At 41.4% G+C, this 5,000-nt stretch overlaps 1 protein-coding gene across 1 annotated transcript in view; it reads right to left on the bottom strand.

Moving 5' to 3' along the window:
- The window catches only part of CACNA2D3 (calcium voltage-gated channel auxiliary subunit alpha2delta 3), a 1,058,263-nt gene that overhangs the window by 167,296 nt on the left and 885,967 nt on the right, over window positions 1-5,000 (bottom strand).

Genomic DNA, 5,000 nt, shown 5'->3' with positions numbered 1-5,000 from the left:
AACATGTGAAGCCCCAAGACCTATACTCCAGTCTTCAAATGTTACATGATAAGCTTGTTCAGGGCAAAAACTGTCTTTTAACTTTTTCTGTATCTCTGGCACTTAGCACAATGCCTGCCACATAGTAGGTACTTAATAAATGTTTATTTGATGATTCCAACAACTTAAGATAGAGGTGGGGTGGTGAATGGAATATGGCACACAGATAGGAAATATAATAAACAATATGTAGCAGCCCTACAGATCAGCTCACCTCCCTGAACCTCCCCAGCCATACTGAATAGAAGAATAATCTCAAAGTTGGCAAGACTCAGGTTCAAGTTCTGCCTCTGATGCATGACCTGAACAAAGTCACTTAAGTTCTCACTGTCTTAGGCAACTCTCCAAGACTCTAACTAGAAGTACACACTCTAATCTACATTTCCTTTGCTAAAAGATTTTTCCTCACTGGGAGTTCGCTAATGAGATAGGATCACAAGTTTGGAAACCCTTCTCCTAACATCCCTGAAACTCTAAATTCCAAACTACAAAGATTTGAGTTGGAAAGCCAAATACCCTCTGAGATTTGAGGAATTGTAATACCTGGAGAATCAGGGATGGCTTCCTGGAGGAGGTCATATTGACTTGCTCTTTAAAGAAGGACCAAAGCAGCTGGCAAAGAGAGGGTAGGAAGCTTTACCAGCCATAAAATAACATAACATAACATGGACCAATTTCCAATGAAATAATATACTACAGAAGGATGGTTATGCTCAATTTCATGAATCTACCATACTTCTAATTACTTGATTAAGCTGGGGTCTTCTGTAGGACACTAAAGCCTGCAATCACCATTCTGCTCATTATCCTCTTCTTTAAAATTATACAATCTGTAAACTGCAGTTTGGCCCTACCCACTACACCCCTCCCCACCCCACTCCAGAAGCAGTGCTAGCCTTGCCCCTTGCGCATTGTACCACAGAGCCAATGGACACATTGAGCTTACTGACTCCTGGAGGTGAGTGCTGAAAAATACCTTTGGCATGCGGAAAGCAGTTGTCCCTCCAGTCAGAACCTCCCTTTCCTGCAATGATGGAAATAGTAGCTACAGATGCTCTCATGAGTTTCTTGGAGTGTCTTCTAATCAGGCCTGTTTAGTCTTTTGTGCTCATGAAGGGTTATTGCAGATGATGATATAAACATCAGTGACAGACAACCTTCTCCAGGCCTTACAGTGTAGCATCTCCCATCCCATCAAATTACCCTGGCGCCAATCTGAAGTTCTTGCAAGTTTCCCTGAATGAACTTCTGATTGGCTCCAAGCAATCCACTTCCAGATAGAGAAACAATTGTTGCAGAATGCAGATTTTCCTTCCTTCTTTCCTCTCTTCCTTCCCTCCTTTTCTTCCTTCCCTCCTTCCTTTTTTCTTTCCCTCCTTCCTTCCTTCCCTCCTTCTTTCCTTCCTCCCTTTCACCTTCCCCTTCTCTTCCTCCTTTTTCTTCAACTGATTTTGCATAATTATAACAAACATAGCTTTTTTATTATTTGCTCAGTGGGAGGGTGGGAAAAGGAGAAAATAATATTTTTTTAAATTCTTCTTGGAGAGGGTCTACTATTCAGGTTCAGTTGAGTTCTGAATCTCCTTTCACCAGTTTAATAAATTCTTCTTCACAAGCCTCTCTCATTATCACTTCCTACTGAGTAAAGAAGGAAGAAGAATAGAACATGCCCAGGTGAGATTGTTTTCTTTTTTTTTTTTTTTAGTGTCCTGCATCATAAAGCAAATAAAATATGAGCCATTTTAAAAGTCTAGTTTTGGAAATAAATGAAGGTTCCACTTTTGCCCCATTTGCCTCCCTTCTTTCTGTCCCTCTGTCTCTGTCTCTCTCTTACTCTCTTACACACACACACACACACACACACACACACACACACACACACACACAATCACCACCACAATCTAGGTCTGCAACTTGCCATGTTAGAGGACATGTCATAAACATTTTGAGGAGGGAGAAATACACTTGCAGTGAAAGCAACAACATCAGAGCCTGAAGGATGACCTTCACTGGAGCATCAGCTCAGTTCCTCATTAGACCAATGATTTCATCCATAAGCATTTAATGAGTCTCTACTAGGTATCATGTGCCATGCCAAGCCCAGGGAAGACAACCAAAGTGAGCCTCAAGAAGCTCAGAATCACAAGATCACCGATTGACTTTAGGATCTGTGTCCTCACGTTTTTGTGTGCTGGATCCTTTGCAGTCTAGGGAAGAGATCTGGAGATTCCTTCTCAGAATGATGGTTTAAAATGCACATGACAAAATACAAATGAGTACAAAGGCAACAAGTTCTGTTGACATTTACCTATCAACATATGTTAAAATCAATTTCATGGCTTCCAAGTAAAGAGTTCCTGATTTGATGTAAGAAGGGAGTCAAAAGCTAGACCTGTTCTAGTACATTTTGTAGCTGAGAAGTCTGAGCCTGAAGGTGGGTAGGTTTAGAGGTTTGTCCAAGTTCATAGATGGAGTTAGTGACAAAAGTGGGATTTGTATCTGGTTCTGGAGCCAAAAAGACCTGGGTTCAAATACTGCTCTCTCTCGCTATCACTATCATGGTTGGGCAACTTCTTTCTTCTCATTTGTAAAAGGAGTACACTGGTCTAAATGCTCTCTGAGGTCCTTTCCAGCTCTTGTGATTATTCTGAAGTAAAGCAGAAAGGTTTTCCATGATATATTTCCTTATTAGGGTCTGGTTGATCTCCTCAAGTCTTTTCCAGCTCCTACCCTCTAACTTCTACTCATTAGTCCAAGAAATTATCCTGAATTGCAGTCTAACCATGATACCTCATTACTAGATAAACTCTAGAGGCTTCCTATCACTCTCTCTCACACACACACACCCATTGTCACCTATAAATTCTTCTCTTTGGCACGCAAAGTCCTTCAAAACGTACCTCTCTCTCTTACCTTCCCAGCCTTCTTAAATCCTGTAAATTGCTTCTTCTCCAACACACACACACACACACACACACACACACACACACACACACAGATATACACAAACTCTCTCTTCTTTTCTTCTTCTTCTTCTTCTTCTTCTTCTTCTTCTTCTTCTTCTTCTTCTTCTTCTTCTTCTTCTTCTTCTTCTTCTTCTTCTTCTTCTTCTTCTTCTTTTCCTCTCTCTGTCTCTGTCTCTGTCTCTCTCTCTCTCCCTATCTTTCTGTCTATCTGTTTGTCTTTCTCTCTCTTCCCCCCTCTCTCTGTCTCTGTCTCTGTCTCTGACTCTCTCTTTCTCTGTCTGTCTCTCTCTGTCTATCTCTATCTCTATCTCTGTCTCTGTCTCTGTCTCTCTCTCCTTCTCTCTCTCTCTGTCTCTCTGTCTCTCGCTGTCTCTCTCTGTCTCTCTCTCTCTCTCCCCCTCCCATTTCAAGATATTTTCACTAGCTGTTACTGTAACACTCTTCCTCCCTCATCTTCACCTAATGCCTTCCCTCTTTCATTTCAGTTCCAAAGTAGAATCTGACCTCTTCCAGGAATCTCTCCCAAGTTTTTTCATTCTGGTGCTTTCCCCCCTACTGACTCTTTAACTTCTCTAGATCTTGTTTGTACCCACTTGTTTGCATGTTGTCTCCCTCATTAGACCAGGATCTCCTTGAAGGCAGAACCTGTTTTTGTTTTGTTTGGGGTTCTTTTTGTATCTCCTGAACAAAACACAGTGCCTGGCACACACTAGGTCCTTCAGAGAGGTTCATTGAGTGCCTGACTTTACTGACAGATTAGAAGGTCTAAATCTTTTGCTTTTCCTCAGGTATCTCTGAGAAGGCTAAAGCCTTTTGGACATAATATCTTCAGTCCGGCTGTCTCCAGCCTCTCCTGCTTTTCATATTTACAAAATTTCCTCCCAGTTACCTCAGCTCATCCCCAGCCTAGCCCTGAAGATAGCTGGAAAATGATAACATCAAAGACAAATGTGTACAAAATCCTTTAAACGTTGCTGAACACTTTAGCTACATTTCTTGTTTGAGCTCCACCATCGAATTGTGCAGTGGAGGAGTTATTTCAAGGGAAAGGATGCTGACTCTGGAGTCAGAGGACTCGGGTCCCCAGCTCATCTCTGATGCTTACTACTTGGGTCCCCTGAGAAAGTCGGTCAACATCTTTTGGCCTCAGGTTTCTCATCACTCAAATAAGGGCTTCTGACAATGTGGCCTAAAGACCCTTTGAGCTTCCAGTTGATGATTTTGCTGATGAGAAAACCAAGGTGTGTGCATCTGAAGCAACTTGTCCATGGTCTTACAGCCAGTACTTTTCAGAGTTGAGATTCAAAACTGGTTCCTGATCTCTCAGTTTAGTCCTGTATGAGTGGAAATTTTGTATCCCAGAATTCTTCCCTTGTCCCAAAATTCCTTTTCCTTTTCTGTTTATGTGAGTCTTTTAGGTTATTGTATATATGTTTTGGGTAACGCCTCCTTTGCTCTCTTTTTCACATACGAGACTGCTGAGCTCTCCCTGTTTCTCTAGCCTTTTAGTTTCCTTTTGCTTCAAGTTAAATATTAATAAATATTATTAAATATAATACTTAGGGTATTTAATATTAATTTTTAAAATTTACAGTCCTCCCTCTAATATGTCATTCTGTCCCATTCCAATGTGATTATTATTCCCATTTTGTAGATGGGAAAATTAAGGCTCAAAGATCTTCCTCATTCACATAGAGTTCTACCCAATATGAGATAGCAGCCCAAGTCTGACAGTAGAGACTTATAAAAAGAAGATGGACGGACTCTGGACTTGATTTGAGGCACCCAGATTTGAGGGCAACATTGCTAAGACTTCTGATAGGGAAGGATGCTGCATCTCTCCCTTCTTGGCAACAAGATGCTAAATGGAAATGTATGCAAATACCAGAACAGCTGGGTAGCTGGCTGGCAGACAGTGCTAGAGGGGCACAGAAACTGGTGCCTTGGGAAAAGAAGATGGATGGGACTCATTTTTCCTCCATGGTTGATGTATCA

The sequence above is a fragment of the Monodelphis domestica genome, chromosome 7 (genome assembly GCF_027887165.1).
Source record: "Monodelphis domestica isolate mMonDom1 chromosome 7, mMonDom1.pri, whole genome shotgun sequence".
Taxonomy (NCBI): Eukaryota; Metazoa; Chordata; class Mammalia; order Didelphimorphia; family Didelphidae; genus Monodelphis; species Monodelphis domestica.
Note: the sequence above shows the minus strand (reverse complement) of the source record. Positions and strands in the feature narration are given on the sequence as shown.